Genomic DNA, 14,817 nt, shown 5'->3' on the forward strand with positions numbered 1-14,817 from the left:
AATGGACAAGTCATTGACAAAGGTCAGAGTTCATCGACAAGGTCAGAGTTCGACAGAAGCTTTTGAGAGCTACGATTGCTGATCGGTTCCTGAAGTCATACGCAATAATATTTTTAGACTTATCCAAGTGGGAGACTGTTGGATTAATGTCTAAGTCCATAACTATAATTGGTAAGACTTGACCCGACCCGACATGGTCCATTTGGGTTGCATGACATCATGCATTTGGATAGACTATAATGAGAGAAATAACACTTAAGGTTGGTTAATATATTATAAGTTCTAATATATTAATAAGGTTATTTAATTAGTATTGATCAAGAATTAATTTGGAATTAATTAAGTGATTAAAAGGAGACTAATTAAATATATGGGTTGATTGTGTAAATCATTCATTCTTATATATGTGGGCTTGTGATCCAAGATTCCTTATGTTGGACTAAGTCCATGGGGTGACCCATGGATACTCCATGGAGGTTAAAATCCATGGAGCATAAGGAATGGGTAAAGTTATGAGTTACATGGTGTAACCCTAATAGCCACCATATAAAAGAATCTCATGGCTCAAGAAATCGTGCACTAATGTGTGAGTGTGAGGGCTAGACGATTTCAAGGAGTGTTCAAGTTTCTCTCAAGTTATTCCAAGTGTATTTGGTGTTGTGTGAACCATTTGAGGTGTCACACTTGGGGCACTAGGCACTCAAGCTTCATGAAGACATTCTACATCAAAGAGGTATGTATTCTATCTTGTTATATTTATTATTTTGTATGCTAGATTAGGATAATACCTTGGATGTTCATAATTGTATGTATAATAGAGAAAACATAGATCCAAGGTATTTAGGGTTGCATGTACACTTAGGAGTGTTAGAATGCTCATAACCCAACAGAACTATATCACAATTGATCCTCGAAGAACATCTTAATGCAATTGTTTGACTAAGAAGAGGAATAAGATATTGTTGAAATGTTTCATTCAAGAGATGAGTCATACTTCGTTTCTAATCAAGTTTTAGAGTCATGCTCTAGTTACTAAAGATCGTATCTTGAAACTTATTTCATACTAAGTAGGTCTATAACAACGCATGAAATGTGGAGTAATAATGCTTTCTTACTCTAGCACATTTGGAATTGGAAGTTGTGATGTTTTGGTTAAAACAAAGAATGAACTAAGGCCAATTCCATGAAGTGTTTCTTTTCGGGAATCCACACTAACTTTTGAACATTTGTTTTTACTCGTCAAGGAATGTTCCTTGAGAGAGAAACTTATATGTCAGGAGGTTAGTGGGAGTCATAATGATCTTGAAGAATTTTAAGATTCAATCAAGAATAAATTTTTTTAATTATCACTAGCACACGACCTGAGTTTGATAACCTATCGTGTTAAGTTGACACATTCTTGTTTATGTGCACCTTCCATTTGGGTTGGCAATGCTCATGAGTTATTTGGTTCTCATTTGACTGCAAAAGGCAGAGCACGTTGGTAAGTGAAAGTATATTGATTAATATAGGTGAACTGCTCAACAACATGGAAGAACTGGTGGGCGCTTGTGCTACCAGAGGGCAAGAAATTAAGAATAAGCAAAGTTCATGTAACATCCCGAATTTCGAGTCCAAAAATTTCATTTTAATTAACGGATTATAAAACATTCATAAGAAAACTGCGTAACAATATATCATTTTGTGAATCAATGTATCATGTCTGAAAACCCAAAACATATAATAGCAACATGTCAGAGTACAATCCCAGAATATCTCAAGTGCGGAAATCAATGCGTGTGTGTATGATGTACCGCTACCGCGCCAGCTTTTTCCCCTTCGCTGAAGAGGTACCTGAAACCAAAACTGTAAACTGTAAGCACGAAGCTTAGTGAGTTCCCCCATCGTACCGCATACCATACAATCACATAACATACATATACTGTCAGGCATATCTCGGTGCCCGACCTACCCCTTCGGTCCTCTCGACCGGATACCGCCTAGCATATCCGGGTGCTGGCCTCCCCTTCGGTCCTCTCGACCGGATACTGCCTAGCATATCTGGGTGTTGGCCTCCCCTTCGGTCCTCTCGACCGGATACTGGGGACTATTTCACCCCACCACTACTACCACATAACATGTAACACATAATCATATTCCATCTAGCATGACTGGGTAAGACTACCCCCTTCGGCCCTATCGACCGGGAATCTTGGGGACTATCTCCCCTACTCCTAACATCATATCATACTAGCACATAACATAACAGGTTGTAGCAAACCTAGATGAATATCACAAAGACAATCATCAATCATACAACTCCTACTGGTGGGCCGACATTGTGGCCCTAGACCCACCGCTACTGGAAGGTAACTCACCTCAAACGAGTAGTTGTTGATAATCTGTGCGGGGAATCCCTGACTGATGCTTCTCCGGAAATCCTCCGGCTATAATTCCCACAAAACACTTAATCAGAATCTGATATCTACCCCCTTAGGGTGAAATGACTATTTTACCCCAGACCAAGTCCCAGTCAAAGTCAAAGTCAACTTCCAGTTGACCCGACTCGCCGAGTTGGGTCGTCAACTCGTCGAGTCCCTATTTCTTTAACTGTCCTCATCCACGTCCCTACTCGTCGAGTTTAGCAACGACTCGACTAGTTCTCCTTCTAACACAACCTCGGATGAACCTTCTTCCGACTCGCCGAGCGGTATGAACACTCGTCTAGTCCATCTTCATCCTAAGAACACGTCCTGTCCTCGACTCGCCGAGTTGTATGAACAACTCGTCGAGTTCATCTTCAAGAGTTGGGAGATTGCCTTGGACTTGCCGAGTCTGCTCGTGCACTCGTCGAGTCCTATGAACTCCAGGACTATGGCTTATCCCAATACGTTTGGGTCACTCCCTTGGACCCTCTAAAACCTTTCTTTCAGTCAACTGGTTCCCATGAACCATAACAGAAAAAGGGGAGTCTAACCTTGGACTCGCCGAGTCCCAAGAACGACTCGCCGAGTCGATGCAGTCCAGGTCTTATTTCTTCGATTTCTGGAGTGCAACTCTTGTCCAAATGATAGATCTAGGTCCCTAACCTCAATCTAGCACGTAAAGTTACAAACTTTACGTGCATGCATGGGACTTTGAGCCTAAAATGCCCAAAAAGAAGCTCTTAAGATGCATGGGACCTTCCATGGGTGCAAAAGCAACCCCTAACTTCCTTGTGACCCTTCCATGGACCTAGATCCGAAGCCTCAACCCCCAACCATGCTTGCAATCATGGTTGGCTACCAAGAATGACTTATAAAAGCCCTAAATCTCCCCAAAAAAGGGATCTAACAAAAGAACAAGCAAGGTATAAACTTTATACCTTCTGAGAACAGCAAATAATGCACTAAAATCGAATCCTTCAGTATCCTCTTGATCCTTCTATGCTCTTCCTTCTTCCTTGTGATCAAAATCCACCAAAATCACTCAAAAGCCTTGAATCCTGCACCAAAACACTTAGGGTTTGCTAGGGAGGGTTTCTGGGAGTAATAGGGACGAGTGGGGGCTGAATCAGATGATTAAATAGGGTGCAAACCCTCAGATTAGGGTTTTTGTCGAGACAGAGCCTACTCGTCGAGTCTAGGATCCGACTCGACGAGTCCCATACTTAAACCCCGCGTTCTATCCCGCTTCTACTCGGCGAGTTGGGCCATCAACTCGCCGAGTCCCAGGCCAAAAATGTAAAATTACATAAATGAAATACATACCAGGAACCAGGTGCTACAAATCTCCCCCACTTATTTCAGACTTCGTCCTCGAAGTCTGCTGCTCGCTCCTGAAAAAGCTCCGGATAATGCTCCATCATCTCATCCACCGGCTCCCAAGTCCATTCCGAGCCCTTCCGGTGCTTCCATTGCACCTTCACGAGCTCCACCCTCTTGTTTCTCAGATCCTTCGACTTCCGATCGAGGATTGCTACAGTTCGCTCGATGTAGTTCAGGCTGTCATCGACCTGAATATCCTCTAAGGGTATCACTGTTGAGTCGTCCACCAGGCACTTCCGCATGTGGGAGATGTGGAATGTGCTGTGGATCTGGCTGAGTTCGGCTGGCAGATCCAACCTGTACACCACCTTGCCCACCCGGGGAGAAACCCTGAAGGGTCTGATATATCTGGGGCCCAACTTGCCCCGCTTCCTGAATCGGATGACGCCCTTCCATGGCGACACCTTCAGAAGGACCCTATCCCCGACCTGAAACTCCAGGTCTGATCGACGCTTGTCGGCATAACTTTTCTGCTGACTCTGAGCAGTCTGAAGCCTGCTCCGGACCTGCTGAATCCTCTCCGTCATCTTGAGCACCACTTCGGTGCTCCCCAGGACCCTCTGGCCAACCTCACCCCAACATATCGGGGTCCTGCACTTCCTCCCGTACAACATCTCGAAGGGAGGACGATCGATACTCGCATGATAGCTGTTATTATACGAGAACTCAGCCAATGGGAGGTAAGTATCCCAGCTACCACCGAAGTCTAGCACACATGCCCGCAGAATATGCTCCAAAGTCTGGAAGGTCTGCTCGCTCTGACCATCCGTCTGCGGGTGAAACGTGGTGCTAAAGTGCAGACGAGTACCCAACTCGTCATGAAACTTCTTCCAAAACCTGGAAGTGAACCGCACATCCCTGTCTGAAATCACCGAAACTGGCACCCCGTGCCGCGCCACCACCTCCCTGATGTAGATGTCGGCCAACTTCTCGGCCGAGATGCTCTCTTGAATTGGAATAAAATGGGCGCTCTTGGTCAATCGATCGACGATGACCCAAATCGAATCCACTCCCTGCGCGGTCCTGGGAAGCTTTGTGATAAAATCCATCGTGATGTCTTCCCACTTCCACAGCGGGATATCCAATAACTGCGTCTTGTTGTGTGGTCTCTGATGCTCGACCTTGACCTTCCTGCAGGTCAAGCACCGCTACACGTACCATGCCACATCCCGCTTCATGCAGGGCCACCAATAGTCCAGACGAAGATACCTATACATCTTCGTCGCCCCGGGATGAATGGAGAATAGAGATTTGTGCGCCTCCTACTTCAGAACCTGGCGCACACCCCCATGGTACGGCACCCACACCCTGTGGTGGAGGGTCAACAGCCCTCGGCTATCATAATCGAAGGAGGAAACCTGGCCTACAATCCGCTCACTCTTCCGATGTTTCTCCTTCATGGCCTCCTACTGGGCCTCTCGAATCTGCTCCAACAGTGGAGTATCCACGGTCATCCTCATGCAGGTATCCCTGATCGGCGCTGCCTTGTGGCTAAGCGCGTCGGCCACAACGTTGGCCTTCACCGGGTGGTAGAGGATCTCACAATCATAATCCTTTACCACATCAAGCCACCGACGCTGCCTCATATTTAGATTTGGCTGGTCCATGAGATACCTCAGACTCTTATGGTCCGTGTAAATGGTACAACGGACCCCGTAGAGGTAATGACGCCAAATCTTGAGGGCGAATACAACAGCCCCCAGCTCCAAATCATGCGTCGGGTAGTTCGCCTCGTGAGGCTTCAGCTGCCTCGAAGCGTAGGCGATGACATGCCCTCTCTGCATCAATACCGCACCCAAACCTGAAATAGACGTGTCGCAATACACAACAAAATCCTCTACGCCTTCTGGCAAGGCTAAGATCGGCGCCTCGCACAACCTCTGCCTCAGTGTCCCAAACGCTGCCTGCTGCTCAGGCCCCCAACGAAAGACTACGACATTCTTGTTAGCCGCGTCAACGGTACTGCTATCTTGGAGAAATCCTGGATGAATCTCCGATAGTAGCCGGCTAATCCCTGGAAACTCCGAATCTCATATGGAGACTTCCGAACCTCCCATCTCATCACGGCCTCCACCTTGGCTGGGTCGACCAGAATATCGTTCCGGTTGACAAGGTGCCCAAGAAACTGCACCTCGCGCAACCAGAACTCACACTTGGAGAACTTAGCGTACAAGCTCTCTCTCCTCAGAGTATCCAAAACCTCTCGCAGATACTCGTCATGCTGCTCCTGCGTCTTTGAATAGACCAAGATGTTGTCAATGAAAACTATCACGGACCGATCCAGCATCGGTCTACACACGCGGTTCATGAGGTCCATGAACGCGGCAGGAGCATTGGTGAGCCCGAAAGGCATCACCACGAACTCATAGTGGCCATAGCGCGTCCGGAACGCAGTCTTCTGTACATCCTCCTCTCTGACCCTCATCTGAAGATATCCTGATCGCAGATCAATCTTGGAGAACCAAGATGCTCCCTGTAGCTGGTCAAAGAGGTCATCAATGCTCGGGAGTGGGTAACGGTTCTTCATCGTCACCTTGTTCATCTCCCTATAATCTATACACATCCGATTCGACCCGTCCTTCTTCTTCACAAACAGAATCGGGGCTCCCCAGGGTGAACTGCTCGGTCTAATGAATCCCTTGTCTAACAGCTCCTGCAGCTGTGTAGACAACTCCTGCATCTCAGGAGGAGCCAACCGATAAGGTGCCTTGGCTATCGGAGCCGCACCAGGGACTAGGTCAATCCTGAACTCCACCTGTCGCTCTGGAGGTATCCCAGGAAGCTCCTCTGGGAACACATATGCGTAGTCTCGCACCACCGGAACGTCACTCACCTTCGCCTTTCCCGCCTCCCGGGCATCCATGACATAGGCGACATATCCTGCGCAACCCTGCTCAAGGTAACGCCTAGCCCTTGCTGCCGAACATAAAGCCGGTCCTCGCTGTGGCCTCTCGCCCTGAATCACCAGCTCTCCCCCACTTGGGGTCCTGATCCGCACCAACTGCTGCGCGCAGTTGATCACCGCCCGAATCAAACAATACCTGAACTGGGATACCGTTCACATGGAACGACCCTAAACAGAGCACATATCAATATCATAAACATCATATAAATAAATCAAAGGGAAAGAATCATACCCGTCACCACATCGGGTGCGGCGCGTGCTTCCTCGGTAGTCAACTGGAAAGCTTGACTCCTCACCACTGGAGCCTCTGCCTTGCCCTGCCGGCCATCGGTAATCCGCAAGGTCGCTGGAGCTGGCGCCTTCATTGGTGCTGCTGCTGTCAACTGGGGGTAATTGGCCTTCTTGTGGCCCCTCTGGTTGCAGTGGAAACATAGCAACTCAGATGTCTGAATAGTGGGTGCAGGGGCGGTACAATCCCTGCTGAAGTGCCATGTCTTACCGCACTTGTAGCAGCCCAACGATCCCAACCGCCATACTCCCTCATGTGACTTGCCGCATTTCCTGCAGCGGCCTCGACCCTGCTGGCCTTTTGGCACAGCGTCTGATCCCTTGGGCTTCTTCCCCGAAGCCCCACCCACCTGTCCCTCCTCGACCTTCCTCTTCCGGATATGCTCCAGATCAATCTCCCTCTCCCTGGCCCTGGCAATCATGGAATCCAGGGTAGGGCAAGCTGAAAAACTAACATGCTCCCGAATGTCAGCTCGTATTATGTCGTGGTAGCGGGTCCTCCTCATGTCCTCATCTCCCGCATACTGGGGCACTAGCAACGCCCTCTCCCGAAACTTGGCGGTGATCTCCGCCACAGTCTCCGTAGTCTGTCTCATATCTAAGAACTCCCTCGCCAACTGCTGGAGCTCCACTGCAGGTGCAAACTCCGCTCTGAACCGAGTCACAAAGTCCGGCCACGTCATATCCTCAACAGCCGAGGCTCCCAGAGAGTCACCAATCGACTCCCACCAATCCGTGGCCCAATCTTTCAAGCACCCTGCTGCATATCTCACCTTCGACCCTTCAGGGCAGAAGCTGGTCAACTGCGCAGACTCAATGTCTGCAATCTGCCGTCTGGCCACAATGGGGTCCTTCGCCCCATGGAAATCCGGCACACCACTGCCCCTGAAGTCCTTAAAGGACAGTGTGTGTGATCCTGACTGGCTGGTCGCCATGTCGTTCCTGAACGCCCGGAGGCGATCCTCCATCAGCTCGACAATCCCTTCCTTGATCGACCCAAAGATAACCGGGGTCGCATCAAGGATGCCTCTAGTGATCTCGAACACGATAAACTCGCGTAGCCTCTCATCCACTGGTTCGGAACCTGAGCCCGAACCCGATCCCTCCCCTGAACTGCCAACTGCTGGCCTCGGACGTAGTACCACCATTCTGCAATACATAATGAGAACCGTCAGTGATACTGATACATCTAGAGGGATCACATCCATCACGAGCTCCTTGGTCTTGCCTCAGCCTTTCTCGATTCAAGTACGGATCCTCTGCTTTCATTAGTACGGGCCCATACTACCTTCCACATCTATCCGTACTTTCCTCAAGAACCGCCTCGACTCCACCAAGTCACTACTACTGTTACTGATCTCTACTACTCTCATCCTAGGCTTATCCTAGGGAAAATCTCTGACACCACCCAAACCGGTCCTCAGCTGCTGAAGGCCTCCTTGTAATGCCAATTAGCCATTACCTGAATACCATCACATGTACGAGGCTCAGATAATCCTTCGAGTAAAAGACTCGTCCCTACAATGGTTAGACTCAAACAAGAGCTGTGCAATAGGGTCAAATCCAATCCTCTAAGATGAGTCATACTTCGTTTCTAATCAAGTTTTAGAGTCATGCTCTAGTTACTAAAGATAGTATCTTGAAACTTATTTCATACTAAGTAGGTCTATAACAACGCATGAAATATGGAGTAATAATGCTTTCTTACTCTAGCACATTTGGAATTGGAAATTGTGATGTTTTGGTTAAAACAAAGAATGAACTAAGGCCAATTCCATGAAGTGTTTCTTTTCGGGAATCCACACTAACTTTTGAACATTTGTTTTTACTCGTCAAGGAATGTTCCTTGAGAGAGAAACTTATATGTCAGGAAGTTAGTGGGAGTCATAATGATCTTGAAGAATTTCAAGATTCAATCAAGAATAAATTTTTTAATTATCACTAGCACACAACCTGAGTTTGATAACCTATCGTGTTAAGTTGACACATTCTTGTTTATGTGCACCTTCCATTTGGGTTGGCAATGCTCATGAGTTATTTGGTTCTCATTTGACTGCAAAAGGCAGAGCACGTTAGTAAGTGAAAGTATATTGATTAATATACGTGAACTGCTCAACAACATGGAAGAACTGGTGGGCCCTTGTGCTACCAGAGGGCAAGAAATTAAGAATAAGCAAAGTTCATGTAACATCCCAAATTTCGAGTCCAAAAATTTCATTTTAATTAACGGATTATAAAACATTCATAAGAAAACTGCGTAACAATATATCATTTTGTGAATCAATGTATCATGTCTGAAAACCCAAAACATATACTAGCAACATGTCAGATTACAATCCCATAATATCTCAAGTGCGGAAATCAATGCGTGTGTGTATGATGTGCCGCTACCGCGCCAGCTCTTTCCCCTTCGCTGAAGAGGTACCTGAAACCAAAACTGTAAACTGTAAGCACGAAGAATAGTGAGTTCCCCCATTGTACCGCATACCATACAATCACATAACATACATATACTGTCAGACATATCTGGGTGCCCGACCTACCCCTTCGGTCCTCTGGACCGGATACCGCCTAGCATATCCGGGTGTTGGCCTCCCCTTCGGTCCTCTCGACCGGATACTGCCTAGCATATATAGGTGCTGGCCTCCCCTTCGGTCCTCTCGACCGGATACTGGGGAGTATTTCACCCCAGCACTACTACCACATAACATGTAACACATAATCATATTCCATCTAGCATGACTGGGTATGACTACCCCTTCGGCCCTATCGACCGGGAATCTTGGGGACTATCTCCCCTACTGCTAACATCATATCATACTAGCACATAACATAACAGGTTGTAGCAAACCTAGATGAATATCACAAAGACAATCATCAATCATACAACTTCTACTGGTGGGCCGGCATTGTGGCCGTAGACCCACCGCTACTGGAAGGTAACTCACCTCAAACGAGTAGCTGCTGATAATCTATGCGGGGAATCCCTGACTGCTGGTGCTACGGAAATCCTCCGGCTATAATTCCCACAAAACACTTAATCAGAATCTGATATCTACCCCCTTAGGGTGAAATGACTATTTTACCCCAGACCAAGTCCCAGTCAAAGTTAAAGTCAACTTCCAGTTGACCCGACTCGCCGAGTTGGGTCATCAACTCGTCGAGTCCCTATTTCTTTAACTGTCCTCATCCACGTCCCTACTCGTCGAGTTTAGCAACGACTCGATGAGTTCTCCTTCTAACACAACCTCGTATGAACCTTTTTCCGACTCACCGAGCGGTATGAACACTCGTCGAGTCCATCTTCATCCTAAGAACACGTCCTGTCCTCGACTCGCCGAGTTGGATGAACAACTCGTCGAGTTCATCTTCAAGAGTTTAGAGATTGCCTTGGACTCGCCGAGTCTGCTCGTGCACTCGTCGAGTCCTATGAACTCCAGGACTATAGCTTATCCCAATACGTTTGGGTCACTCCCTTGGACCCTCTAAAACTTTTCTTTCACTTAACTGGTTCCCATGAACCATAACAGAAAAAGAAGAGTCTAACCTTGGACTCGCCGAGTCCCAAGAACGACTCGCCGAGTCGATGCAGTCCAGGTCTTATTTCTTCGATTTCTTGAGTGCAACTCTTGTCCAAATGATAGATCTAGGTCCCTAAACTCAATCTAGCACGTAAAGTTACAAACTTTACATGCATGCATGGGACTTTGAGCCTAAAATGCCCAAAAAGAAGCTCTTAAGATGCATGGGACCTTCCATGGGTGCAAAAGCAACCCCTAACTGCCTTGTGACCCTTCCATGGACCTAGATCCGAAGCCTCAACCCCCAACCAAGCTTGCAATCATGGTTGGCTACCAAGAATGACTTATAAAAGCCCTAAATCTCCCCAAAAAGGGATCTAACAAAAGAACAAGCAAGGTATAAACTTTATACCTTCTGAGAACAGCAAATGATGCACCAAACTCGAATCCTTCAGTCTCCTCTTGATCCTTCTATGCTCTTCCTTCTTCCTTGTGATCAAAATCCACCAAAATCACTCAAAAGCCTTGAATCTTGCACCATAACACTTAGGGTTTGCTAGGGAGGGTTTCTGGGAGTAATAGGGACGAGTGGGGGCTGAATCAGATGATTAAATAGGGTGCAAACCCTCAGATTAGGGTTTTTGTCCAGACAGAGCCTACTCGTCGAGTCTAGGATCCGACTCGACGAGTCCCATACTTAAACCCCACGTTCTATCCCGCTTCTACTCGGCGAGTTGGGCCATCAAGTCGCCGAGTCCCAGGCCAAAAATGTAAAATTACACAAATAAAATACATACCAGGAACCAGGTGCTACAGTTCAGTCCATGAAAGCTAAATTTGAATTTGGTTTTGTCATAAAACTTGTATTATGATTATAGGTCGGAAATGATAGATTCACATGGATGGAAACATGTACACCATAAAATCTAGGTGGCAACAGGCTTCGCTCTAATTCATAAGAATGATTATGAGGAAACACTTTCGCTAGTAGATTTTAAAGATCTAATAAATAACATTATGTAGTTATGATAATTGCGTTCTCAAATTCACAATATGATTACGACATCCCTTTTCATAGTTTGAATTGTGAGAAATGGAAATGAATTGTTTGAACTTGCTGGACATATGGTTGTAAGTTCTGAAAGGGTTTGAACACACACACATATATGCTATCTAATGAAGGTGTATAAGTTTAAGAAGTTTTGTTGGAGACTTGTCGAAGCATTACGTATCAGAAATCTGCACTTTAGTAAGAAAGTCAATAGTATTGATTTCTAGAAGTCTAGTTGATTTTTGGATACATGTCAAAGCTAGTGGGAGCATAATTGTTGTGCTATTAGCAGCATAATTGTTATGCAAGTGAGAGCATAATTTATATGATAAGTGTTGCAAGTTGGCAATACTATTTGTAAGAAACAAAGTTCACGAATTTGCAAGCTGCAAAGTTTGGAAATTGTTTCTCTATAGTAAAGTTCCAGGGAGAGGGCACTCATGCTTCGTTTCAAATATAAAAGTTTAGATTGAAGGTTTTAAAAGAACTTAGTCTTGGACATATATGAATATCGTTTTGAAATGGTTCAACATAGGAAATTCGATATATGGAAATGTTATAGCAAGAGCCTGATAAGATATCAGGTCTTTATGTAAGACATTATGAATTGAGACTCATATGCTTCGGATATATGATTGATTACGTATGCTATAATATTCACTTGTTCTGAATTTTCAAAATGCCCAGGGCATTGAGAGGGACTTGGTGTGACTAAAGTTGATAAACAACTTTCAGGAACATTCTAAGGTTTACCAAATGATCGATTACTTATGAACGGTTGGAAGTATGGTATGGTTTAGAATAACCATATTGACATGTTTTCGATTGGGATGATTCTTGGCCAAAATTCATGGTCATATGGTCATATGGAAATGTGTCCATAGACGGAGTTGATGATTAAAATCTACATGCGAGTCAGAAACTTTAATGCAAAGAAGATGTTCAAGGAGTGTGCCTTGAATTTGAAACTTCATTACCATGAACTTGTTTTAGTAACAAAGTTCCATTGGAGAATTTTGTGATATCATTGGCTGAGTCTTGGTGACTTTGACGCCGTGTCATCACAAAAGGACAATGCATGTGAAGTTGAAATTCAAACACGTTATAGTAGTGATAAGAATTTGGAATTGTGAAATGAGCATCATTGGAATAATGTCCAGTCGATCTGTTCGAAAACGAAGGACCATAGAGAGACATAGTATGCATGCCATGACTGATGTTTAATTCAAGTGTTTAGTTGATTACTCGAAACATTATACAATGAATAAAGTCTAATTAATACGGTGATTAAATAATAAGAGTTTTATTTATATTCAATAGTTTTGAGACCATAGTTAATTAGGTTATTATTGTGTTTCACTTTGCATGTTTTACTTCCTGAATAATTTAATTATTCGAATTCCACAGTCGATCATTTTTTTAGAAGTAAGTAGGGAATAAACACTGTCATGAATTTTGTAACACCCATAAAATTTGAGCCAAATTAAAACATTTTAATCATTCAAAACCCTTACGTTCATACAACTCGTTTTCAAAATAGTTTAAACATCAGAGTATCCCCCAGAACCATATCATATAAATCATAAAACATGAGGAGCGGTACGATCACGCCTTCACCTTGCCACGATCTCCTGAAGTACCTGAAACAATACACTGAAACTGTAAGCCCGAAAGCTTAGTGAGTTACCCCCAAAATACCAACCACACATATCATACTCATAACATATCATAAATAGAACAGCCATGCACATCGGGTCTATTGTGTGACTGGTCCGCCCGCACCGGGCCTTCAGTCCACCTGGTCCACCCTCCGAGTCCATCCATGTACGTCGAGTCTACAGTGTGATTGGTCCGCCCGCACCGGCCTTCAATCCACCTGGTCCACTCTCTGAGTCTATAGTATGACTGGTCCGCCCGCACCGGGCCTTCAGTCGGCCTGGTCCACTCTTCGAGCCTCGGCACGTTTGGTCCGCCCTCTTGGGGACTTCAGCCTATCCGGACCGCTCGTTGGGCCTTCGGAACATCCGGTCCGCCCTGGGTATGTTGGCCTACAGCACAAAGCAGGACCCGCCTCAACCCAACCCCCGTCAAACAACCATGTGCACATACAACAATTAATCACATAACAATCCTCAACCAGACAAACAGTCTAACAGATCACATAGCATATCAACATCCTAACCAGGATTCCGACCTAACCGGTCACTAGCATAACATTACCCTATATCCCGGGTACCGACCTTAACCAGGTCACTAACATAACACCATCCTGGTATTTAGGATGGTGTTATGTTAGTGACCTGGTTAAGGTCGGTACCCGGGATATAGGGTAATGTTATGCTAGTGACCGGTTAGGTCGGAATCCTGGTTAGGATGTTGATATGTTATGTGATATGTTAGACTGTTTGTCTGGTTGAGGATTGTTATGTGATTAATTGTTGTATGTGCACATGGTTGTTTGACGGGGGTTGGGTTGAGGCGGGTCCTGCTTTGTGCTATAGGCCAACATACCCAGGGCGGACCAGATGTTCCGAAGGCCCAGCGAGCGGTCCGGATAGGCTGAAGGCCCCAAGAGGGCGGACCAGACGTGCCGAGGCTCGGAGAGTGGACCAGGCCGACTGAAGGCCCGGTGCGGGCGGACTAGTCATACTGTAGACTCAGAGAGTGGGCCAGGTGGATTGAAGGCCCGGTGCGGGCGGACCAATCACACTATAGACTCGACGTACATGGCTGGACTCGGAGGGTGGACCAGGTGGACTGAAGGCCCGGTGCGGGCGGACCAGTCACACAGTAGACCCGATGTGCATGGCTGTTCTATTTATGATATGTTATGAGTATGATATGTGTGGTTGGTATTTTGGGGGTAACTCACTAAGCTTTCGGGCTTACAGTTTCAGTGTATTGTTTCAGGTACTTTAGGAGATCGTGGCAAGGCGAAGGCATGATCGTACGCTCCTCATGTTTTATGATTTATTTGATATGGTTCTGGGGGATACTCTGATGTTTAAACTATTTTGAAAACGAGTTGTATGAACGTAATGGTTTTTGAATGATTAAAATGTTTTAATTTGGCTCAAATTTTATTGGTGTTACAAGTTGGTATCAGAGCCTTGGTTTGAGTGAATTGGAGGAACATTCGTGTGAATCCAGTCTCAAATCAAGGAGGGATTTTCAAAATGGTTTTCAAAAGGTTTTCGAAATAAGTAAAGGAGGATGCAGAGGGTACGATCAGCTAGAGCCAGTAAGTAGACCCCAAAATACCATACA

Source organism: Lactuca virosa, chromosome 1, assembly GCF_052849685.1.
Source record: "Lactuca virosa cultivar CGN04683 chromosome 1, Lactuca_virosa_CGN04683_v6, whole genome shotgun sequence".
Classification (NCBI taxonomy): Eukaryota; Viridiplantae; Streptophyta; class Magnoliopsida; order Asterales; family Asteraceae; genus Lactuca; species Lactuca virosa.